This window comes from Acomys minous (genome assembly GCF_964271855.1).
Source record: "Acomys minous genome assembly, chromosome: 10".
Taxonomy (NCBI): domain Eukaryota; kingdom Metazoa; phylum Chordata; class Mammalia; order Rodentia; family Muridae; genus Acomys; species Acomys minous.
Window position 1 is genome coordinate 84,362,932 of NC_140491.1, and position 27,441 is coordinate 84,390,372.

A 27,441-nucleotide genomic window follows, 5' to 3' on the forward strand; every position below is an offset into this window, starting at 1 on the left:
ACAGGCAGGCAGCCCAGTCGGGCCTGGTTCCCACATTCCCTCCCTTTCTTCTCAGAGAAGGGAATACTTACCATGGGTATCATGGCATATCAAATAAGACTGGGCCTATCTTCTACAGGGTCTAGAAAAGGCTGTCCGGTTAGGGGAAAGGGATCCAAAGGCAGGAAACTGAGTTTGATGCAGCTCCTGCTTCTACTGATAGCTGTCCAACTTGAGGACCCAGCTGTACGTATGATACATATATGTGGGGGCCTAGAACTCTCCATTGGATGCTCTCTGGTTCCTGAGACTTTTTGGTCTTGGCTGTTCATCACTCTACATCACAGAGAACCACTCCAGCTAATGCTTCAAGGTTCCATGTTCTGGGTTCCAGAGACTGTGGGTGCAGTAACTTTTGTTGAATTGCTGGTTTCCTAGTTACCTGGTCTGCTGGCATCCTGTCAACTACACAAGTGGAATCATTCCAAGGAACTGAGTCTGAAAAGGTATCTTTCTCCTGTTTCCATTAACCTCTTTTCTCCCCTATCTAGGGTAGGCCGGTAGGAAGGGGGGTATAAACATTAAAGAACCCAAAATAAAGTAGGTTTGAAAAAGTTCAAAGCCTACAAATAGAGATTTGTACTCTCAGTCTGTACTATGGTGTTTATCAGTTGGTAAAAAACCATGCCCCACAAGAGATGGTTTCTTTTCTAGTGGACAAAAATCACCAATTCTCTCACAAATCTGTTATCAGAGGAAAACATTGCACACTACATAGTCTGTTTCACATCTCACACTTGGGATCAAAGCAAAAACATATTTACATCTACTACATATATTATTTTGTGTATGGATGAAATATTCTATAAATATCTGTTAGGCCCATTTGTTTCAGAATGCCTGTAAGCTTCATTACTTTGTTCTATTGACTTTCTGTCTGGATGACATGCCCATTGGTGAGAATGGGGTGCTGAAGTTTTCTACTGTTAAAGTGTGTGGTTTGATCTGATTTAAGCTTTAATGATGACTCTTATACAAATGTGGCACTCTCATATTGGGGGTATAGATGTTCAGAATTGATACATCCTCATGGTGGATTTTTTTTATAAGTAGGCAGTGCCTTTTACAATATCTCTTGATTAATTTTGGTTGAAAGTATTTTGTTAGCTATTATAATGTCTATTTTTGTTGCTAAGGTGTTTCTTGTATGCAAGATATTTCTGCATCCATTCTTTTATATTGTGTCTTTTTATTGGAGAATTGAATCTAGTGATATCAAGAGATATTAATTACCAAAAAGTGTGTGTGTGTGTGTGTGTGTGTGTGTGTGTGTGTGTGTGTGTGTTTTGATTTTGCTGGTATGAAATAATTTATTTCCTGTGTTTTCTTGGGTATAAATATTTTCTTTGTGTTGAAGTTTTCCTTCTAGTATACTGTTATAGCTGGATCTGTGGAAAGATATTTAAATTTGGATTTGTCATGGAATCTAATGTATTGTTTTCTCCCTCTATATTGATCAAACGCTATGCTGGGTGTAGTAGTCTGGATGGGCAACTGTGTTCTCTTAGCAGCTGCATAACATCTCCCAGGCCTTTCTGGATTTTAATGTTGAAAAATCAGGTATAATACTAAGCAGTCTTCCTTTATATATTACTTGGCTTTTTTTCCTTGAGGTTTTTAATATTCCTTCTGTGTTCTATATGTTTAACATTTTGAGTATTATGTAGTGAGAGAATTTTCATTTTTGGTCCAATCTATTTGGTGTTCTATAAGCTTCTTGTACATTTATAGACATCTCTATCTTTAAGCTAGAGAACTTTTCTTTTATGTTCATAGGAGTGTTTTATAATAACCAGAAACTGGAAACAGCTTAAGTGTCCTTCAACCAATGAATGGATAAAGAAAATGCAGTACTCTTACACAGTGGAATAATACTCAGCTATTAAAAAAGAAAACATCATGAAATTTTCAGGCAAATGGATGGACCACTTGCATTTTGTTGGTGATGCTTGAATTTGTATTTTCTGTTCTGTTACCTAGATTTTCCATTTCTATGATGTCCTAAGTTTGTGTTTTCTTTATTGCTTCTATTTCTATTTTTAAGTCTTGAACTGTTTTATTACTTCACATGTTTGATTGTATTTTCCTGTATTCCTTGAAGGAATTTATTCATTTTTTTTTCTTTCAAGGCCTTTAACATTTTCATAAGATTGTCATTAAGGTAATTTTCTTGTGCCTCAGCTGTGTTAGAATATCCTGGGCTTGTAGTGTGATATCTGGGTGCTAGTGGCGCTATATTGCTCTGGCTCTTGTTGATTGTGTTTTTATGCTTGCCTTTAGCCATCTAGTTGTCTCTGCAATTTTCAGGCAGCCAGTAATATAGGCTGAGTTGTGAGCCAGAAAATGGAGCACCAGGTAGCTAGTGCAGTTTATCTCTGTTCAGAGTCTTTTAGGTGGACCAATGGGAAAGGAAGAAATCTTAACCTGGTCCACAGACCTCTGAGAATGCATTTAGGGCTGTGGTCCAGGAGATGGAACACTCAGGGGACAGGGCTTTGCACACTGCCCCTGGGCATGAGTGACAAATAGCCTTCACAGAGGATGGGTGGTTCAGAAGTGTTCAAAGTGCTTTGGAGAAAACTGTCAAGGTTGGAAGTGGTAGAAGCAGAGTTCAGAGCAGAGGAATAGGGAAATAGCTGTGAATAACAAAAGAACTGTTCCTTGAAGCACACTCTTCTCTTACTTGACTAGTGTGTTCTATTCTAGTCAGAGAAGCTGCACATATTCTTACAAAACTTTAAAAATCTCTATGAATCAGGCACCATAATGCATCTCCATTTCCCCTTTTCAGAAAGATATGAGTATTGAAGTCACCTCATTCCTGACAGAACAGACAACATTTTCTCTTATGAATCTCTGGAACATAAAACAAGAAAGGAAGAAAAATGAAAAACCAACCCACTCTGGCTAGCTTTGTCTAAACTTCACAAGGATGACTGAATTCTAGAAATGCTACCCACGAGATAATATTCATAATCCTCAGGTAAGAAAGACAACAGAGAAGATAAAAAAAAATTAATTTCAGCTATTAGTAGATTATAGTACATTATAAAGTTGACCCCACTTATATTTTCATCCTCATATATGTTCTTTTTGTAGTGACTTTATAGTTTTCTCAGAAAGATGAACCTTAGCCCCATGTTTTGACTGTACTTATGACGTCCAGTATTTAGCTGAATGAAGAAAATGTAGTAAGTTCTCAGTTGCATGCTTAGACATGAAGCAAATTCATTTGCCACTGGTTCTCTAGGAGCCTTGTTCAGTGACCAGGCTATTGTCAACCCGTAGCTGCTGAGAGAGGGTTTCTAAGGGAAGTTTTCCTAAGAAACTACCTGTTATTCAGTGCATAGTCCTATCTCTGTGCACATACAGAAAACATTGAGTTCATTTAGTGTCTTTAATAATAAAACATGGTAGAATAGTAGTAGAAAAAAAGGGGGCAACTGGAGGAGAAGTAATGGAGCTGAGTTTTACCAAAACACGTTATATGCATGTATGCGATGATTTTCAAACAATTTAAAATTCCAGCCTGTTCTGGAAGATAAAATCCTTCGTAGAATGAGGTTGAGACAATACAGACAAAGTCATTCTCAACCAGGCATCCATCTGCAAATACCTTCTTAATTCAGAGTAGCAGAGAAAAAATTGTGTTTGTTTTTTGATTGTTAATATATATATTATCAGTTGAAATTAACAACTGGTATTTAATCTACTTTGTGTTGAGCTGGTTTGTGACACTGAAAGCTAACTGGACATTTTCCTTAATTTTCTTCAATTTATATTATGAAGACAGAAAGTTGTGGTGTGCGAGTACCTTCCTTTCATATCAAGCCCTTAAAACAGTGGAAGGTATATGAACAACTTCAACCATATCGGCTATTGTGACTCTCAGGAGTGTTTTTAAGGGAATAAATATTTATTATTCCTTTGTGCAAAATCTGTTCTAATTTTGTCATTGATATGCATTTTACATTTATTGTTTTAATACTCACCATCAACTGGAAGTATTTTGACTTATTTTTTATAATTCAGTAATGAAGAGGTTGAATACCTGTAAAAAGATTAATCAACAAGAAAGAGGTCAACTAAGGTTTGAATATCTGTGTGTGGTTAGTCAATGGCTTCTTTGGTGTTTTGAATAATGATACACATGTACTTCTCCCCTAAGATAGTGTTGTTATCCAACCCTTTAACATGAACTCATGTTAGATGCTGTGTATGTGGCATCTTTAGGCTTCGGCATTGAACAGCATTTCCTTGACTCACAGATGCAGACTCTACAGGTCCCCACATGACATACAAAGCTTACTTATGTTTGTCGCAGAGGATTTTGCAGTTGGATTGCACATAGCAGTGTCTGATTTGGGGTTTGAGAATCATTGGCTGAATGATGAAACAGTAACAAAAGCTTTCATAGTGTAAAATTTGCTCTAATCTCATGGAGGTTGACAGAAGGAGAGGTGATTGTCAATAGCAAGTAAAGATAGGCTTCTTGTCACCTGTGTGCAATTACAGTCTCAAATTCAAGCTATTCTTCCTGAGAAATACACTGTGACAGGTTTTATGTGAATAAGAGATCTCCTGCTTTTGATTGCTCATTAAAGAGACCTCACATGGCATTGATGAAGATTTACAGATGTCTTTCTTCTGCTCATACAAAGAATAGAGAACTAGCCTTCATTGTTTACACACTCTGAATACCTCATACACTTATAATTTTAAGACTGTATAGTGCTTGTGAGAAATTGTGTTTTCAAATCAAAAGAACTGGACATTGAAGTTGGATCAAACTTTTCAGGGTTCATTGCTCTCAACATGCTGGATTCTGACATCCTCCGTCCTTCATGTGAAGCACCAAGTGCATCAGTGACTATTGCTCATCAGATCAGGACAGCTTTGAAGAAAGCTCTCAATCCCATTCGTCCAGCATTTCAGACCGTCCCACAAAAGATTTCTATTAAGCCTGGAATTCCTCAACATTTAGAAACTGGACCACAAATGCTATTCCTATATTGTTTAACCTTTTCCCCAATTTAATTTCAGCTTCTACAAAGGTATTATTTGTCCCAAATCAGCCAGAAGAAACATTAAGAGAACTACACCTCGTTTCCTTTAAGGGGGGTTGGGTAGGATTTTGGTTTTCTTCTTGGGATGTAGATGTTTATTGTCATTGGGAGTAGGTTATAAGTTATTATTGGTCTTATTCAGAGAGAAAACAAGGTTGGACTCAAGGATATCTCTGTTTTACCTTATCTTTCTTAGGATTGGAGATAGTGGTTGAAAAGAAAGGGGGAATATAGAAATATACAGGGATGATAGGACAAAAAGTAGATTATTGAATGTACGCCTCAGCTTAAGGCCTTAATTGTTGCTCATTAGGTTATTTTTAATTCATTGGTATAGAATTTTGTACATAGATGCAAAATAACTTTAATTTTGATACATTGGTATAGAATTAAAATTTAAAATTATTTTCACACACACTATATATATTTATACTCTAATATGAGGTATTGTACTAATACAACTCAAGTAGAATACAAGATTTACCTCCAGGAGGGGAGTAAGGGGAAAATGGGAGGGAGGGAAGAGTGGGAGGATACAAGGGATGGGATAACCATTGAGATGTAACAAGAATAAATTAATAAAGGAGAAAAAATGAAAAAAAAAAAGATTTACCTCCAGTACTTTGAAAGTGCTATTGCTAGCAGTTTAAGATAGTAAATTATCCAAATTAATTGTTAGTTGATCAAATCATGGTCATGTAAATTACTAGTCTATTTTTATCACAAGAATATACATCTTAGGTATAACAAATAGATATGATTCTATAGATAGATAAGGTAAAATTGTTAGATAAGGTCTTCAAAAACCTCAGAGTCCTACAGAATATGGCATCTAAAGATGTTTTTTATTGTTTTAAGGATTCTTTGACAATAAGACAGGTTTACTCCCGAGAACACACAGCCTACCTCAAAGAAGATGATAAGCATTAAAGAAACTCCTTGCGGAGATGGCTTTAAGTGTGGCAAATAAGCCACTGGGCAAAATGTCCTATTTATGCTACAGACAGAATTCTGCCTAAAACTGGGCAAGCTTGGATGCAAGCCAAAATCTTCCAAGACAGGGTAAGCAAGTCCTCAATAGTTCCTGCCTCAAAAATATGTCTGTCAGATATACCGGGTCAGAAGGCTGAAGATGATGCTCCAATATTAGAAAGAGCTTTGGGTGACTGATCAGGCAGCAAACTGTCTCTGTAATTTTTTCATTTTGGAAGCTGCTAACCTGTACTTCTGGTCTACTCAGGTAATTAATTTTTATTCCTTCTCAAGTTCCTGATAGGGTTGAAGACCAGATAGGTTAGTTTTACAATTAAGTTTAGTTACTTAGGGGTTAAGATGTGTTTGGTTTTAGGTATATGTTTTAAGTTGATAGAGATAAGATATGATAAATATTGATTTGCATTCAGAATTTTAGACTCACTAAGATTGGAAATATGTTTTCTTCAAGGTTACCAAACATAGATAGCCAAAACATTATAAATGAGCATTAATATCACTCCTGATTATTTTGTAGTTATTTTTGCTGTTTGTGGTTTATTTTATATATGTGTAATAATATAAATGTATATGTAAAAATAAAAATTTTTATAATTACATACGAACCATTAAGAATCACAAAAATCAAACATATGTTCTCTTACAAAATTATTACTTATTCTACGTGTTTTAAACCAACAAAAAAATAATGGTGTGAAAAAAAAACTCAATAAGAAGCAGAGAGAGTAGAAAGGAATGGGGTACTCAGGGAATGCTGGGTCAGACACAGTGGCTTTGTGGAGGAGGATTGGCCTTTCTTCCTTAGGTTATGGACACTGCCCAACTGTCCAGCTAAGAAAATATTCCACCTCTTATTTATCTGCTCATTCATTCACTATCCTCCCTCCCCCAAAGATGCTGTTATTTCTTGTTTGCCCCTCAGCTCTGGACCTAGCACATACTTATAGCTCAGCCTAAACTGTAGAGAGATTGGTTTTTTATATGAATTATTTTATCATCTAAGCCTATCGGTAACCATGCTTTGGGCCATTGAAATTTCCCCTTCATATAACAAGATATAGACCAATAAATACCTGTTATTTGGGTTATTACCACTACAAACTGTGTGATCATTATAAACTTGTCTATAAATAAATAAATAAATAAATAAATAAATAAATAAATAAATAAATAAATAAAAGCAAAAGATACCTTTACTGAGCAGGTCTAGCATGTTTGAACTTTGCTCATTGCAAAGGGAGTTTGGTCTTCAACTGGCTCCTATGAGCTCCCAAGAATTTCAACTATGTTATTTTATAGGTGTGTTTTGGGTTTATTTATGTTTTACCTTCATAGCTTTGGCTTGCCTAGGCCATGCTATGAATGCCCTGTATAGCCATGAGCTCATGTCTTTCCTTCCCTTGTGCCTATCTGCTGGAAATACAGCACACACCACCCTGCCAGATGTTTCTGATGATGGTGTAATTTATGTTGAGGAAAACAACCACATGGTATCCATGTATCCACTGGCAATGTTGGCCTTTGAATGACTAACATCCAATCTATGAATGCTCTAAGTTTTGAGACGAATCTATAAAAATGTTTGGATTCTAGAACTCGAGTGAGTTTCCTTTTTGACAACACTCTGTATGTGTTGCATAGACTGTTGCTGGAACAAACTCAGTGTTATATACGGGCCTCTGCTTTAAGATTCAATTAGAAACTTGTACTTCATTTTATTTTATTTCATTTAGATATCTTCCCTACTAGCCTTTCACTTTTGGTGATTTTAATCTGTTTTCCTTCTTTATAGTAAGTAAGGTGTAACTGCAATTATAGTAAATTTTTGAGTCTGGAAAATCTGTACAATCATTGTCTCATCTTTAAAACCTTAGGCAATAATGTTATTGGTCTCAAAAACTCTATATTTATTTTTGAGATTAGTATATATTGAAATTAGTATATAGTATATAATTACATTTCTCTGTTCCCTTTCCTCCAGTTTCTCAAAATTTTACAACTCATAGTACTAGTATGGAAAAGTAAGATAAAATAGCAGTCACGTCTATGAATGATCACTGGTTTCCAGGTGAAGTAGTAAGGTGACATTTCTAGGGAAAGCCAAACTCCTCCAAAACAGGGCAATTAAGTCCTCAATAGTTCCAGCCTCAAAAATATGTCTATCAGATATACTAGGCCAGAAGACTGAAGATGATGGTCCAACATTATAGAGAGTTTTGGGTGACTGATCAGGCAGCAAACTGTCTCTGTCATGTTTTCATTTTGGAAGCTGCTAACCTACACTTTCTGTCTAGTCAGGTAATTAATTTTTATTCTTTCTCAAGTTCCTGATGGGCTGGAAGACCAGCTAGTTTAGTTTTACAATTAAGCTTAGTTGTTTAGGGTTTATGATGTTTTTAGTTTTAGATAGAGGTTTTTAAGTTGATAGAGATAAGATACAATAGATATTGAATTGCACTCAGAATTTTAGACTCACCAACATAGGAAATATGTTTTCTCCAAGGCTGCCAAATAGAAATAGCCAAAACACTATGACTGTAACATTTATATAATTCCTGTGGTTCTGTATATAATTTATTGCATTTATAATATTATTTGTAATAGTATAAATGTACATGTAAAAAAGAAAATAATAATAAATTGTCTAAAATGCCACTTCTTTGAGCTCTCAAAATAGATACAGAGTATCTACTGTAGAGTAGGGGAGAGTCCAGGGTGTACCCCTGCATGTAGATGCCCCTTTATTATAGTTGAGTTATATCAGAATAAGTACTATATTGAAAACGACATGAGAATACATACAATCTACCTAACCTAATAAACGCCATAGCTTTAGGAGCATATCACACTCGAGACAGTTGCTTTTTCTCTTGATTCTGTGCTTCTCTGGAAGCTTAGGTTTCTGATGCTGCTCAGCACCTTTCAACATCATCCTAACACATCAAAATTCAAAATCAAGGTATGGCTTCCCTTGACTGCTGATAGAATGCTGTGCTCAGTTGTTCTGTCCCTTGGACAGGAAATCTAGGGCATTTAAAACATATCATTGTAAAGGCAAAGTTTGTATATTAAGCCATCACATATTGGTAATGGTCTACATCTACCTAGTTAGAAACTGTAATTCTATGTAAAGGCTGTGTCTCTCTTAAAAAGTATAGAATTTCTGGAGATACGTCTAATTCCAACATTGCCTCTGTTAAATTGTACCTACGTGGTTATAGGAAAACAAGTTTTCTAGACCATAAACTGAAGATCAGACATAGCAATTATTTCATCATGAATCTAGAAGAATTGCATATTTGGCACATTTATCTCAAACAAAAACTAAACATGTTACTTTCCACAGAATTATTTAACTATTAGCAACAGTATATTTTTATTGCACTTAAAGTATTTTTGAGTTTTTACACCAACAATTTTGAAGTATGGTAGAAGGCCTTTGTGTCCAGAATGAGATCATTGGAATATGTTATTGATAGGCAGAGTTTAGATAGAAAAGAATATGGCAGAAAATGCCCGTTCATAATTCATATTTCAGGCCGAGTCAGTGACCTGTTTACATACTGAAATAGGTCTGAAGAACAAGATTGAGGCTTATTGGAAATGAAGACTTGATACAGACAGAAAGATGAAGTAAAGAATTCATTGAACGACCAAGAAAAATCCTCTTCAAGAAAAATAAAATATAATACTTGTCCAAGACCAAAGAGTGTTTGAGAAGAAAAAATAGATGATATGTAGGTTGAATGACAAGAGAGCAAGAATTTGAAGGATGATCATAAAGTTGTCACTAATTACCAATAGACACGAAATGCAGTTAAATGGAAGCTGATCATAGCAATCATAAATTTAATGCACTTCCTTTGGAAGACTAAGTTAATATTCTTGTTAATAACTTAATTAATTCTGAGTTAATATTGTTGAATACTTACAAAGAAGTTGCTCAGTAATTGTTAGCCAACTCTTTGCAATTAGGAAAGTTAAAAATGGGGGAGTCTTGGAAATCAGGTAGAAAACCCCAGACCCATTCTGCCTAATTATCTATAATCTAACAAACCTCAGTTCCATCTTGGAACTATGTGGTACCCTGAGAGCATGGCTTCAGGAAGAAACCTCCAGATACAGTCTTTCATCTCACCTACCGAGAAGTCCAGGAACATGCTAATGTTCTGCATCCCTGAATTCAGATAGGAACCTCATGATGAACTCTACTAAACCTATCTCTACCTAAGAATGGTGTGGTACCCCTGCATCCCTTTCCAACAGTACACCAGTGACGCCTACTATTAGCCCAACTGCCTATTGGACCAGGTTAGCCCTCACGGATTTCTAAAAAGGAGCTTATAATCCTACAGAAATTTGTTCTAGTGTTCTGGTTTTGTTTTGTTCTTTTGGTTTTTCGAGACAGGGTCTCTCTGTGTAGCCTTGGCTGTCCTGGACTTGCTTTGTAGACCAGGCTGGCCTCGAACTCACAGCGATCTGCCTGCCTCTGCCTCCCGAGTGCTGGGATTAAAGGTGTGCGCCACTAGTGTTCTGAAGTTGTACCTATCCCCAGCTGAGATGTGAACCCTTCTAGCAACCCATTATCACATGAAGAAAGAATAACTTCACATTGAACATCAAGCTTCCTTCCATCCATAGACAACCTGAAAAGTTGACACAACAGCAAGCAAAAGAAGAAATATCCATACTAAGAAACACTACCAACAATCTGTCTCTAGATGCCTAGGTCCTATCACAATAAAATAAATAGGAATAACCAAGACAGTATGTCTCCCCAGAAATAGCATGCTTATCATAATAGTCCCTGACAAAAACAAATTAACTGATGTACAGACAATGTTTTCAAAATAGCAGTTGCGAATATGTTCAAGGAGCTCAAGGAAGATTCAAGAAAGATATGCATAAGTGCTTGAATGAATACTACAAAACACAAACAGTAACAGTTGAAGAATATACTGAAAACAATATGAGAAAAACTTAATAAAAAATGTAAGCTCCTAAGGAAAGTTAAACTAAAATAAATATCAACATGAAAAATTCAAGTTAAAAAAAAAAAAGCTCAGGGGAAAATCCTCACCAATGAACTGGATCAAGCAGAAGACAAAATATCATGTCTCAAAAACAAGGAATTAGACTACTCAGGAAGAAAATGTTACATATTTGAAAAATAAAAATAAGTAATTCTAGGAATTTCAGTAATTTAGAAGTGCCTTAAGTTTGGTTAGCTTTATTTCCCATTCTCTAGCATGCATATATTTCATCAGTAAGTCTAAAGCAATTGCTAGCTCTTAGTTGTTTAGATCAATTATCTTTGTGTCATTAATATAGAGAACCACTGTAATATCTCATAGAAGAGGCAAACAAGTCAAGATCCCTTCAAATTAAGTTATAACACAGGGTTAGAGAATCAGTATACCCTTGAGATATAACTCTTAAGGTACAATGAAGGCCCTGCCAAGTAAAAACAAATTGTTTCTAGTGGTCCTTGTGGGCAGGTGTAGAGAAAAAAAATGCATTTGCCAGGTCAGTTGCTGCATATCAGCTACTATGAGATGCCTGTTCAAGCATCTGGCTCTACATTTGAAGTCACAGTCACTACTTGATTAAGTTTTCAGTACTCAACTGTGACTCTCCATGATCAATCTGTCTTCTAAACATTCAAAATGGGAGAGTTAAAGAAAGATGTGGTAGCAAGCACCACCACTGCATCTTTCAACTCCTTAATGATGGCATAAATATCTGCAATCCTTCCAGTAATGTAATATTTTCTTGGCTCACTATTTTCACTGATAAGGGCAATGCATGATTTAATTTTGCCTGTCCAATAATAGTAGCCCTCATTGCATAAATCAGGAATCCAAGGAGGGAATTTTGATAATCTCTAAGGATATCTATCCCAATCATATATCTTGAGACTTAGAGAATAACCACAAGATAAGTTATGAAATATTTAAGGCTGATGATATTTTATATTGATATCTAGGGGGTAATATTATTAATTTTAAGATTTCTCCTTATGATCCATCAAAATCACTTTATTTATTTATTTCATATGTGACTTTGTGTACTTGAATAGCATTTAAGTGTTAGATTTGTGCCAAGTTGACAAGAGATGATTCCTTCGGTTGGTTTTAATTTCAGCTTGGTACAAATTACCATCAACTAAATAGTGAGCTTAAACTTAAGATATGTCTTAATTGCCTCAATTAATGGGGTGGGGGCTGCATTTCCCCTTGGACTTTGGGCAGCACTTTCTGGTAGCATTCCACATACAGAGGCGGGGGGAACAACAGAGGGGAAAGATGACTCACCTTTTGCTTTCTTGATCTCCTCTCTTGATGCCAACTCAGTTTACTATGTTGCTGCTGCTGCTGCTGTTGATTCTTTTCCTGATACCAGGGTATTCTCAGGCTTCTAGTGGCAGCTAAGCATCATTGGTTCTCAAGGAACCTCCCAGTATTTAAGCATCAGATAGGGACAGTTGAAGTCCTTAGCCTCTTGGACTTGGTTAGATTCTTGGCCTCTCAGAGGTGATTATGCTGTTCTTGCTATTTTAACATAAGCTGACTTAACACACACACACACACACAAACACACACACACACACACACACACACACACACACACACACACACATACACACCATTCTATCTCCCTGGAGAAGCCTGACTGTTAGCAAACTTATTATATATCCATGCTGATTTTTAAAAAATGTGTGCACTAACTCCTTAAAATGGGACCAGACAGTAAGATAAATTGAAGCATTTATTAATTATTAGCAAGTAATAAAGATATAGTTAGGCATTTTGTGTCTCACACATTATTATTAAACTTAGGCACCCATACTTTTGTTCTTAAGACAATTTCACTCTATTAAATAATTAAATTTCATTTTACTTGATTTGACAAAGAATAAGAATGTTTACTTTTTTGGTGTCATTTTAATTGAACTTGGTATGATACCTGAAGAAGTTAAGCCAATTATAAAGATGGACAAAAATCTTTATGAATCCTAAATGAATTGTTAGAATAAGAAGGTGTTGTCGAGCCATTTCATGATGTCTGGTAGTGAGGAGGCTTCTGTTTACCCAAAGTAGAGGCCAAGAGGCAAAGGGAAAAATGTCATCTTTCAGAGGTCACCTCTCTCACCACACTGTGACATTCTCCAGGACACTGAGAGTATCTCTAAGCAGCTGTGGAGCTCTTCACTACAAATGCTGATTTCTTATGGAGTTGCCTATAATCTTATCACGCTAATTTAAAAATGATCATTTGTGCCACCAATCTTAATCATCTATTCTGTTTTATGAAGGCTGGTTTAACCTACAAAGCTTTATCTTGCTACATGTCACAGACCTCCCACAAGCCTACCATTTCCTCTCTGGACTTGATATAGGTATGTTGTTATACAGTGTCCCTAATAAAGAGAATAAAACTAAGTTACAAGAATGTGTAAGTATTCCAGAAGAACACCATAGGCAAAAAGGAACCCAGACAACTGAAGGAATGCTATTTTCCCATTTCTAATAATCCCTAGTGCTTAGTTTTTACTCCTGACTTGTCAAGTTCTAAATTGAACGTGTGCTTAGCTTGTGATGAGCGGTCTCATCTTCCTCTGAAGATGAAGCACATTGTTGAAGGGCAATGCCTGGCCTGTTATCTCTCTAGGGTTCCCCTCTAAAATTCCTCTAACATTTAAAGATCAGAAAATAGCAAGATTATTAAATTATTTCTTCTCTGCAGAGAGATCCTCTTGGCAAAGTCACTAAACAGAGTTGTAATATTCAGCTTATAATACACTTTCCCTCTTTTCTAATTAGGTGTCTGTGTACAGGTTAAAAAGAAAAAAGAGGGCGAAAACTATTGCTAATATCCCCCTCAGAATGTGCAATTTTACATAGAAGCACATTTTCATGTGAAGAGAGCCCAGACAAATGCCCATTGTGAACAATCCAGGGTGGAATTGTTTAGATTCTTAAAACAAGCGCTTTTTATTTTAATCCAGGGAAATTAAAAAATAAAACAAAACAAAACATTTTCAGTATCAATTCATATTAAAGTATATACATATGTGTAAGAGTTTGGTAAACTCCATCAATTCATTTAATTTACCTCTAGTATTTTCTTTGCCACAACTGCCTTTCCCAAAAATAACATTTACTACACTCACATTCCTTGGAAATTAGCTGTTGTAATTTTTCCTGAAAAACATACTGATAGCTGGGATGTAGCTCAATAATAGTATTCACAGGTACCTCGCTTCAATTCTCAGAACAACAAGCCAATAAAGAAAAATGTAAAATACATAAAATATACCCTTAGGTAACCTGAGCTTATATAGTTGACCCTGACTTTTAAATATAGAGATGTCAATATTCTTGTTAGTGTTTTGACATAATTTTAGCAATTATATTTTAATTTTGACAAAATATTATGCAGGCAAATAATACAAAAAACAAAGTATTATTAGTGTGAAATTTACCAGAGATTATCTAACAGTAGCCTTTGATATAATGATTTATCAGACTGTTTAGGACACAAACCTCTTGAGAAATATGGATTACAAGAAAATATGAAAACATTACATTCTTAGAGAATTGTAAATAATTCATTACTAACCTGATCTATGCTCATAATACTTTAATTAACTGCCATAATAATGATTTTACACTGTGACCATTAATAGTGAGGATAATGGCTGCTAAACATTGTTTGGAATAAGACAAAGTGCTAGAGAGGTGGCTAAGCAGTTCTGAGTGCTTTCTGTTCTTCCGTAACAACTGGAGTCCGTTCTCAGCATCCACATGGCACTGTCTATGACTCTAGTCTCAGGGAATCTAATGCCCTTTTCTCTCTTCTATAAGCACTACATTCATGTGGTGAACAAGCAGACATTGATGAAAAATACCTATCCTAAAGATAAATAAATACAAATTTTGAAAATCTAACACTATAAATATAAAGTTAAAAGAAACAAATGCAAGAAAATTTTTTGTGCAGCAATCTAAATAAAGATATTTGATGAAAATTACCTGAATTTATTGTCTGTCTTACAGCTGAAGAAAACATTTCACTGTCAAACTTAAAGACTTATTTCATCTTTAAAAGGGGAAAAAAAAGGTCTTAATTGGAGACATACATTTAACCAAACAAAATCTTGCTATTATTTCAATATCAAAGTTTGCTAAGGAAGAATCTTGACAATTTTCTGAAGTTAATGGACGTACTGTTATAAAAATGTTGTAAAAAGTAAGCAGGTGGGTTGAATTGACTAATAATGAATACTTTTATCTTTAGTTCCTACCAAATACTTTTTAACCTGTCAATATAAGCTAAGGTAGAAATAATATCAAAAATTAAAACCAGGTGTTCTAGCATGTACCTATAACACAAGAGGCAGGGACAAGATTACAGCAAGGTTGAGGCCAGCCTAGTTTCTATTGTGAATGAATCTAATCTCTCGAGGGCTATAGTGTGAGATCCTGTCAAAGAAAAAAAAAAAACATCAAAGGACTGTGAGATTTTTCAGGAAGCCAAACCATTACTTATAGTATGATAAACCAGGATTCTGTCAGATGGCACACACATATGATTTATGACACTTCTGGAGACAGCAATCACAGTGAATGGGACTGCTCAGACATGTCAGGTTTTCATCACGTCATAGCACAAATTTAATTTTCCCTTCTGGTCATGGAGCTAGTCCGCAACTGCATGTTCTTTATACTAAAGCAATAAAATCCTCAAAATAGCAGCAAAGATCAGGAAAAGGCAGTTTATTTAGAGAAATACTATGCCATGAAGAAAGTTACCATTTCCAATTTAGAGATAACTGAGAAGACAATATTGTCCTGGCTGATGCACTTTGTTCTCTGTACATTTAGGGAGGCCAGTGCTTGGAGTGGCTTGTGTATTTGTTTATTTCTGCTGGATTTCACTGTCTAAAATAGAAGAGTTCATGTTCTGTTTCTTTCTAGCTATATTCAGAAGAAAAACAAAACAACAACACAAAGCAACAAAAAACAAAACAAACAAACAAACAAAACATATTGCAAGGATTGCCTTGTGCTATGGGCACTACCTGCTGCACACTGTCAGCCACTAAAGTTTTCATTTTCATTTTTACAAAACTCTGAATTAATAGGATGGTAAGAAAGGAAAGATTGTGCCAGGAAAGTAAGTTAATGAAAATATTTCTATTTATTAGCTGAAAATATTAGAAAAAACAGGCACACTTTTCTCTGAAAAAACAGCATATGCCTAACTAAAACCATAGCATATGCATTCATAGCCTTTGTCAGAAACAATGTCAAATGAATCTGAGAATTGTTATCTTATTATATTTCAAGCAAATTATTTTGGGGGTCCAGAGATTTCTCTTATCCATTCATTAGCATATAAAATCATCTTTACACACTGCCTATTCGGTCTGAAAGTACAAATGTGGCAAACATTCCTATTGACACTCATCACTTATACCTGATAATAACCAACAAGGCAAGGTAGAAGCATGTGGTATGCTTATTGTTTTGTATTAAGTAATAACAATTAACTCTGTCTGTGACTCTAAACAAATATATATATACATATATATATATATAATTATCAAAGATGAACATTGTAAACAACATATATTTATCAACTTTTATTCTGGACATATTGGTTAAACCTCATAATAAATTTATTAGCTAGTTATAATACCCACTTTATATAACCCACAATTGGAATTCAAAACCTAAGTATAAAGCAGAGAACATAGCTATTAAGAACTGAGATGGACTCTTGATCAGAGTTCCGTGTAGTATATAGCAGTGGACTTCTCCAGAAAAGCCAGTGCTAAGGCTAGGTTGGGAGACCCTGCAGGTGTACACAGGGAAATAAACCACAAAGAGGAGAGAATGAAAACTCAGCTCGATGGTCTTTGTCAATCTGGATTCAGACTTCTAGAGAGTTTGATGCAGGAGGCTTATTGTCAGTATATTTACACACAGTATGATTTCAAAAGTTTCCTGGTATAATACTATCCCCAGTGCACAAAATAGTATAATTACATAGAAACTCAATTCAGGGTACATGTCATTTCTTCCAGGAAGATTGGTTCTAGAGATAGGCTACGGTACTAGCTTAAGGGCCTAAGGAAGTATGGTGATGACTTGGTCTCCATCATCCAGATAGTGTAGAACTCATTTGGTCAGTTAGCCCTGGCCCTGGCTGTGGGAGCTTGCGGGAGCCTCTTGTTATACAGTTAATGCAATGGTCATTAGACTATTAGCTATCTCCAGTCCTGGTTGTGGGAGCTTGAGGGAGTCTCTGGCTATACAGGTAATATAAGGATCATTTAGATGACTAGCCATCTCCAGTTGTAGTTGAGGCAGTTTGATATGCCCTGGCCCCACCAGATAACAAAGATTTCCAAGCTGTTTATCATCTCTAATTCCAAACTTTCTGGATGGAAGAACAAGTTTTTGTCCATTCCTTTTTAGAGGACAGTTCCGTGTACTTAATAGTCCTCATTTTCCTGGAGATCTGTGGGCTCTATAACTTTTATGCTGTGCTCCCAACACTAAGTGACACACTCCAATTTTATTGAATAAAATTCAATACACAAAACTTCTAAATGTCTGTGCCCATGAATAATTAGGCCAATAGAAAGGATGTGCTTAGTAACTGGCTGTTCGTATCACCTCTGTGAGCCTGAGGGACAGGAAAACAACAGCTGGCCTTACTTGTAGTCATTCATAACAATTTTGGAAGATAATAGAAAAATACTTTTTTGGACTAAGTCAGACAAATGATTACATATCAGATATAAAACTTCAATCAACACTAGGTAAAAATCTACCCAAAATCCACAGGCTGCTAAAGCTCTGGGATTGCTTTCAAGATGCCTTAGAAATGACTTATCTCATCATATGATTGGTTAGACATGCCTACAAGCAGCTGTGATCCAAAACAGCTTCAAAGCTAGTATTAGAGACTCTCATGTGCCGTTCTGAAGACTGTGGGTCTGTGGTATTCTCTGACTTTCATTTTTTTCAGCCCCATACAAATGGCCTCAACTTAAATCTGTGTATCATCTCAGACATCATTAGGAGCTCCCATGTTCTTAAATGCCGACAGGCATACTGAACGACACTACGAGCCATGGGAGAGTTACATGATATATGCCATAGATTGTGGTCTGTGACTGAAAAATGCATTTTAAATATTTACGTAAACATCCATAAGATGTGTATTATAATGATAATTAAAAGGCAAATATGTTTTTAATTCATATTGTTAGTAAATGTTAACCTTTCAGTTATCAAAAGCATTGTCCTATCATGAAAAAATGTGATTTGAAGAAATCATTTTCAGCATTTCCATTGAATGTCTAAGTGAAAAAGAAAGAATTGAGTTGTACAGATTTTATAATTTTCTTCATTGTAATTCATTAAAATTTAGGCAGATATAACATATGCTTTGAATAATAACTATTTGAGGGATAATATTTTGGGCTTCAAACCAATGTAAATAAAAATCTACAAGGAATGACATAAAACCTCACTTTGAAGCAGAAGGAATCATAGATGATGGACATGAAGAATTTTAAATTACCCAGCATCTTTTACAAATGACATGTCTGCAAATCTAACAGTCACTATCACCCCTAACAGATGATAACTTCCTTATTTAGCTTTTTATTTGTCTCTGTCAAGCTGATCCATGGGCTTAGTCCCTAAGTCATCCAAACAAGCCTTGGCATTGATCACTGAAATTTATGATATTTTGAAGATCATACCTGATTAATGGCACAGCTATACTCCCTGTAGCTCTGCAACCTCATTCTTTCACAGCCAGAGCCAGTAACCTGATGAAAATGTGTGGGAGGAATTTTAGATAAAGTGGAGACTGGCGTAAATCCTGGGGTCTTCATGTTCTTGCAATTAGATAAGCTCCTCATCTCTACAGAGTACCAAATAATGCTTAAGATACATTCTGTCTAGATGTTGGCTTCCTAGCAACACATTAACTTAATTACACAACCCAAAGACAACTTGTCAAATGCTTTAAAGTCATCAGATTCCTACTAGCCTAACAGTATCTATATATGATACTGTCTCATCAGTTAAGCCTTACTGACCAATTTCCTGATTGTCTTCTCTCTACCTATGCCAGCATTCTTGAGCCACAATTTACTTTGTTGTTTGGTGTTGCTGTTGGCGGTGGTGGTAATGAAAAACATGTGTGTGTGTGAGTGTGTTCTGGAACAGTGAAAGCTTAGTAACCAAGTGATAAGTTGAGTGACTTTCAATAATTATGCGAATTTGCCCAGCCAAAGATTTTCTTTTCATATAAGCAATTCATGTATACTAACTACAGTGATTCAAGTATAGTCACCAGAAGTTATAAACTGGCTCCTCTCTCCCTCCCTCCCTTCCCTCTTCTTTCTTTGGGTTTCATCTTTGGAATCTGTCCGCCTTTCACGGTTTTTCTTGTTGTGTCAGTTATGTTGGTGGTAGGTGAATTCATGCCCAGTTCACCCAGGTGGTCTTTTCTCCCTAAACAATCTAGCTTTGGGCTAAGCTTTGCTCAATCTCTAAAACTTGAAAAGATCACAAACCAGGGTGGTATAGCCCTGGGCAAACAAATGTAAAAACAAAACATTGACTGCGGAGCAAAGTAAAATCAATTAAGTGAATATGAATAAAAATGTGTGAGGTTTTGTCCACCTTTCCTGAGATCTGTGTCCTCACTTGGGTGTAATTAACATCTCTCTTCCTTGAATTGTCGCTTCGCATAGTTGACTGCACCTCACAGGCATCTCATAAGTGGTCTGTGCTCACCTGTCTTTTCCCTACATTCCAAAAAGATTAAGCTCACCATCATTGCTCAGTGTCCAGACCTTTTAGATTTCTCTCCATGTTCCCCCCTCATGTTATAAATTCCATTACATGAATTGCATTATTTAGCCTGTAAAACTTCCCAGAACATAAAAGGAATGCCTTCAGCACATTTTAAAGACCCTTAGTTTTATCACTCAGAAACATTTAAAATCCTTCGGAGGCTTACATTCCTAAAGACCTAAATGGCAATCCCCAGCATGTCTCCTGTGGAGCGGCCATGCCTACTCTTTGTTCTAAGGTATCCTTTTCTTCAAAGAGGTTTGTGTTTCCAATATGAGCTTCAATTTCTGGTTTCTTTTAGATTATCATAAATGGGCTATCAGACATTTGAAGATAAAACCTGAAACCAAAAAGGGAAACAATGAACAGTTAAGATGGCATCTACATAAACAGCACATGCCATTAGATGGAAAACATTTCTGAATGATTGCTTATCTCCATCATATTGGCACAGGGTTTAACTTTACACATGAATGGAGGTTAGATAGAATCTGAGAGTTTTCCTATTGGCTGTTAGAGCAGAGGTAAAACTGTGTATGTCTTATTTTATTCTTCTGTAAAGGGGTGTGTGTGTGTGTGTGTGTGTATGTGTGTGTGTGCGTGTGTGTTGAAATGAAAATTCTCTACTTTCTATAAATAGCAAGAGTTCTAAAGAGTCTGCATTTTGTTGATTACTGCAAATTCCACCTCTAAGGGCAGAGGTGGAAACAAACTGTTTATTAAGTGGTTTATAACTGATACTTAAAAAAAGCACACACACAAAAAAAGGCAAAATAATCACCACGGGAAATAAGAAATCAATGGAAACTAAATGAAGAAAAATACTAAATTATTTGGGAAATCTACATATCCCCCTACACAATTCATCTCCACTTGGTAGCTAAACAATTTACGCCCCCTCCCCCATTTCCTTTTTCTATTCTTATTTATTTATTCATTCACTTTACATCTTGATCATAGCTCCTCCCTCCTCTCCTTGAAGAAGTCTGACTCTTTCCCTCTTGTCTCTGCCTCACCTCATCTCCACACACTCCAGTCTCCTCACTCCTTAGATAAAGGGAAGCCCTCCTCCAACAAAAGCACACCAACACATCAAGTCTCATTAGGCCTGAGTAAGAATCTTCTTCCCATGTGGCCTGGCCAGGCAATCAGGCCAAGGAGAAGTGGGTATAAAAGCAGGCAACAGAGTCCATATCAGAGACAGCCCACTCTCCCTTTTCTAGGGAACCCATATGAAGACCAAGTTGCCTGTTGGCTATGTATGTGTAAGGGACCTAGGTCCAATCTGTGCATGGTCCTTGCTTGGTGCATCACTCTCCATAAGCCCCCGTATCCCCCAGGCCTAGGATATTTGGCTCTGTATGTATTCTTGTGAAGCTCCTATTGCATCTGTCTAACTCTTTCTATCCTCCCCTCACCCTCCACTCTTCCACTGCAGTGTGCTCCTCCCATTGTTCGGCTGTGAGTCTCAGCATGTTTTGAGCCACTACTGGGTGGAGCCATTCAGGGGACAGCTATGCTAGGCTCCCATCTGCAAGCATAGCAAAGTATCATTAATACTGTGTGGGGCTGACTCTCTCCCATGGGGTGAATCTCACGTTGGACCAGGCAGTAGTTGGACATTCCCTCAGTCTATGCTCTATCTTTATCCCTGAACATCTTATAGGCAGGGTATATGTTGGGTCAAAATTTTTGTGGGTGGGTTGGTGTTCCCCTTCCTGCCCTTCCGACCCCCCCACCCCCACTAAGAGTCCTGTCTAGTTAGAGGATAGCCTCTTTAGTCTCCATGACCTCTGCTCCCAGGAGCCTAGCCTTCCCTAGGCCTTCAGGTACTCTCAGAGATGCACCCACACAGGGTTTCTCTTCTCTCCGCAAGCCCTCTTTCCTCCTGCCCCACTATCCCTACATTTGATCTCCACCTTCATTTCCTTTCCCCACTCTGTCTCCTACCTTGTTCACATACTACAACCACTTCCACTTTCTATTCTATTACCACGTCTGAATGAGATTATTCATCCTTCCTTGGGCCTTCCTTGTTACTCATCTTTCTTGTTTCTGTGAATAGTAGTATCGTTATCCTGTACTATATGGGTACTATCTTCTTATAGGTGAGCACATACCATGTGTGTGTTTCTGGGTCTGGGTTACATCATTCAAGATGCTCTTTTCTAGTTACATCCACTTGCCTGCAAACTTCATGATGTCATTGTTTTTAATAGCTGAGTAGTATTCCATTCTGTAAATGTACCATAGCTTTTTTTTATTATTATTAATTCTTTGTTTGAGAGAAAGGTAGGTTGTTTTCCATTTCTGGCTATTATGAATAAAGCTGCTATGAACATAGATGAGCAAATGTCCTTTTTGTGTGGTAGAACATCTTTTGCCTATATGCCCAGGAGTAGTATAACTGGATCTTGAGGTAAAACTATTTCCAATTTTCTGATTAAAAAAAACCACATAGATTTTTACCAGCAATAGAGGAGTATTCCCCTTTCTTCACATCCTTGCCAGCATATGTTGTCACTTGAGTTTTGATCTTAGCCACTCCGATAGGTGTAAAATGGAATCTCAGAGTCTTTCTAATTTGCATTTGCCTGATGACTAATAACATTGAGCATTTCTTTAAGTGCTTCTCAGCCATTTGAGATTCCTCTGTTGAGAATTCATTGTTTAGCTTTGTACTCTCCCTAACTTTTTATTATTTGTTTGTTGGTGTTTAATTTACAAGTCCTTAATATTTTTTGAATATTATCCCACTGTTAGATGTAGGGTTGGCTAAGACTTTTGCCAGTCTGTAGGCTATTGTTTCGTTCTGTTAACAGTATCTTTTGCCTTACAGAAACTTTTCATGAGGTCCCATTTATTAATTGTTTATCTTAGTGCCTGTGTTGTTGGTGTTCTCTTCAGGAAACTGTCTCATGTACCTATGAATTCAAGGCTGATGCCCACATTCTCTTCTAATAGATTTAGTGTATCTGGTTTTGTGTTAAGGTCTTTGACCCACTTGGACTTGAGTTTTATGCAGGGTGATAAATATGGATCTAATTGCATTTCTCTACATGCAGACATCCAGTTAGCCAATGGACAAGACATTTTTCACAGTTGAGTGGAGAGTGGGGTATGACTTTCACATGAACTCTGGAGCCCCATATTTGATCACGACCCCTGGATGGGGAGACCTGGTGGCACTTAGAGGAAGGATAGCAGGCTACCAAGAAGAGACTTGATACCCTATGAGCATATACAGGAGGAAGAGGTCCCCCTCAATCACAGACATAGGGGAGGGGAGTAAGGGGAAAATGGGAGGGAGGGAGGAATGGGAGGATACAAGGGATGGAATAACCATTGAGATGTAATATGAATAAATTAATAAAAATAGCCATTTGTTGAAGTCACTATCTTTTTTTGATTGTATGGTTTTGGCTTATTTATCAAAATTCATCTGTCTATCTATAGGTGTGTGTCTTTACTTCTGGGTCACCGATTTGATTCTATTGATTAACCTGTCTGTTTTTATGCCAATATCGTGTGGATTTTATTGATATTGCATTGTAGTACAGCTTGAAATCAGGGATGCTGATACCTCCAGAAGTTCCTTTATTGCACAGGATTGTTTTCACTATTCTGTTTTTGTTGTTGTTGTTGTTGTTTGTTTTTTGTTTTCCATATGAAGTTCAGAATTGCTCTTTCAAGGTCTTTGCTCTCTCAATTGCTCTTTCCCAAGGTAATTGGGAAAGAAATAAAGAAAAAATTAAAGAGTTTCTGGAATTTAATAAAAATCAATGTCCAACATACCAAAACTTAAGGATACAATGAAAGCAGTGCTAAGAGAAAAGTTTATAGCCCTATGCACCTTCCTTTAAAAAATTTGGAAAGAGCACAGACTAGCAACTTAACAGCACATTTGAAATCTCTAGATTTCTCTAGAACAAAAAGAAGCAAACACACCCAAAAGGAGTTGATGGCAGGAAATGAACTCAGGAATGAAATCAATAACTTAGAAATAAAACAAAGAATACAAAGAATCAACAAAACTAAAAGATGCCAGAAAACTGTAAAATATAAATCAAATGGATGCTTTTTTTAATATATTCCATTTGCCTAAATTAAACCACGATCAAGTTAACTATCCAAATAGCCCTATAATCCCTAAGGAAAAAGAAGCAATCATTAAAAGTCTCCCAACCAAAAATAAATCCAGGACCAGATGATTTCAGTGCAGAATTCTACCAGACTTTTAATGAATAACTAGTACCAATAGTCCGTAAATTATTCCACAAATTGGAAACTGTAGGAATATTGCCAAGCTCATTCTATGAAGCTACAGCCATTTTGATACCTAAACCACACAAAGACTCAATCAAAAAGAAAATTTCAGACCAAAATCCTCCATGAGTATTGATGCAAAAATACTCAATAAAATACTTACAAACTGAACCCAAAAACACATCAAAAACATCATCCACCATGATTAAAATGGCTTCATCGCAGGGAATCAGGGATGGTTCAACATATACAAATCTATCAATATAATCTACCACATAAACACATAATCATCTCATTAGATGCTGAAAAACTCTTTTAGAAAATCCAACACCCCTTTATGGTAAAAGTTTTGGAGAGATCAAGGATATAAGGCCCATACCTAAACATAATTAAAAGCTATATACAGCAATCTGATAGGCATCATCAAGTTAAATGAAAGAAAATTAAAGCAAATCCACTAAAATCAGGAAGACAAGGCTGTCTACTCTCTACATATTTTACATGGTACAAATTGGAAAAGAAGTCAAAGTATTGCTATTTACAGATAATATGATACTGTTACATAAATGACCCGCCAAAAAAATCTACCAGAGAACTCCTACCACTGAAGAACACCTTCAGCAAAGTTGTTGGATAAAAAATTAACTCAAAAGAATCAGTAGCCCTCCTACATATAAATGATAAGTGGGCTGAGAAAGAAATTAGGGAAACTACATCCTTCACAATAGCCATAAATATAAAATATGCTTGTGTAACTCTAACAAAGCAAGTGAAAGACCTGCATGACAAGAACTTCAAGTCTCTGAAGAAATACATTGAAGAAGATCAGAAGATGGAAAAATCTCTCATGCTCACGGACGGTAGCATTAACATAGTAAAAAATGGCCAATTTACCGAAAACAATCTACAGATTCAATGCAATTCTCATCACAATTCCAACATCGCCCCTGGTTTTAAAGTGAAACTGATACTAACTTTCAAGGCTGCTATGCCCAGGACTCTGATAATGTGATTTGCTGACACAAATCCTTCCTGCTTCTCATCATGGCATCCTTGCTCCACTGCTGTTCCCTCTGTATGCCCCTCTTCCAAATGACCAATTCAGTTATTTCCACAGTAGCCCCTAAATGAGTATCTTAATCTTTGTATTAGAGGGAGAAAATGTACACATATATATTGCTCAAGATATATTCATAGAATTAAACTTCTTTAGATATGTTAAAAAGAATTATTGGCATGCCACTGTTTGTTGTTTGTTTGTTTGTTTGTTTGTTAAGGTGAAGGTCTTATTTATACAACTAAACTATTGAGATTTTGTGAATGAAGCTTTCCTGTCATTTGACATTATCTTTTGACAGATGTCCTGGTCTTATGGCTTTAAAAACCTTTCTTCTACCTCTACTACAATGCACCATGAATATGAAGCATAGGAACTGACTTGTGGACATATTAGTTGAGGTTAGCTGACACATTCTCTTTGTTATGTATTTTGGGGATTTGTAGATTTCCATACTAGTTTTCATCCGCTGTAAAAAAAAACATCTTTTATGAGAAATGAAAGCTATATTTATATGTGGTATAAAAATAAATATTTAAGTGTAGTTAGACAGTCTACTGGTTTAGGGAAGTAACATCAGTGGCTCCTAGCAGGTCCATGGACCTATTAACCATGGGTAGTTGAGTAGGTTTGTAGCACCAGTAATGAATGCCCTCCTATGTACTTAGTCCTCAGTCTGATTAGACTGTGACTCCAACATAAAAGTAGCAATATTTCACTCTCAGAGCTATCTGGCAGCCTAGTGTACCATAGGCTTTACAACTGAATAGGACTATTGATTGTTTTTCTTCCCTGACATCTTGCATAGTACCTTTAGAGTCTATGAGAATTATTCCTAAGGAAGAAGGCTTCCAAGTCTGTTCTAGATCAATTCCTCGAAGCCTGTATTCAAAATACATGGTGTCTCCAGCAACAGGGTCATAACTTTCAAGATCTTGAAGGTAAGTAGAACAATGTAAATACTCTATATTGTTTCCAAAGTCTCTTCATTGCCATGCTAACTGCTAACGTGAATGGGGGAGATCTCCAAAAGCTTTGCCCTTCATGTGGAGCTATAGTCCACTAATAGCTGTTAAGAGTCAGTCTTCTCCACAGTGAGCTCTGTTATAGGTTATCAAACCCTCTGTGAACAGCCTCAAAACTATATACATAAGAATAACACTAAATGCTCTTGGTAGGTTGTATGTACATGTATATTTGTATGTGTATTAGAAAAATAATTGACGAAGCAGCAGTCATGAAGAGTGGGTAGGGACAAAGGATCAATTAGTGGAGGAAGAAAGAAGGGAAGGGAATGGTATGAGTACAGTACTCATATAGCTAATTTTTTTTTAGTAATTTATTAAAAATAACTCAGGATAAACAACACAAATCAAACTCAGCAAGATATGAAGAAAAAAGACAATCCATTCAGAGGATATTTACACAGGTGTTGGAAAAACAGGAAGAGCTGTTGGGTACCTAAAGGAATGTAGGCAGTCATTCAGAGACAGTGGAATGCTCAGCCTTTGTCAAAGCTAGGACAGAAACTGTATTGTTATGTTTGCAGTGAGCACAGATCTCAGGGATGAAATATTTACTTTCACATCTTCACTCTGCATGCTTAAAGGCTTGTAAATGATCAATCCCAACAGACTGTAAGCACTAGAAAATAATTGTAGGATGAGGTACTCTTGGAAACTACATGACATAAAAATCCGTAACATGTCGTTGGCTCTAGAACATGTCATTATTTCTGACGGGTTATCTCTGCTGATGAAATAAGCTAACTGAAGGCAGATTAAAAGTATAAAAAGGCAGGTTCAGGGGATCAGGCCAGATGAAGTCACATCTGTTGGGGACAATAGGCCACATGGCCAATGTTCATCCATCTTGTCAGACAGAGCCTGCACCTTTAAGTCTCTGTTTTTCCTGAAGCTTGCCTTTCACCAGAAACTAGCTGACCCCATTGTGGGTCAGCAGTTAGACTAAAGACAGATAGGGATGGAGCGACCCTGTTGTGAGTCAGCAGTTAGACTAAAGACAGATAGGGATGGAGCGACCCTGTTGTGAGTCAGCAGTTAGACTAAAGACAGATAGGGATGGAGCGACCCTGTTGTGAGTCAGCAGTTAGACTAAAGCTAGATGAGGA

At 36.5% G+C, this 27,441-nt stretch overlaps 1 long non-coding RNA gene across 1 annotated transcript; it reads left to right on the forward strand.

Moving 5' to 3' along the window:
* Positions 1–387: 387 nt before the first annotated feature.
* LOC311606410 lies at positions 388–27,441 on the forward strand. The gene is made up of 5 exons (XR_014782341.1): positions 388–485; positions 2,831–3,022; positions 5,964–6,167; positions 25,612–25,711; positions 26,119–27,441. It is a non-coding gene; the product is annotated as an uncharacterized lncRNA (long non-coding RNA).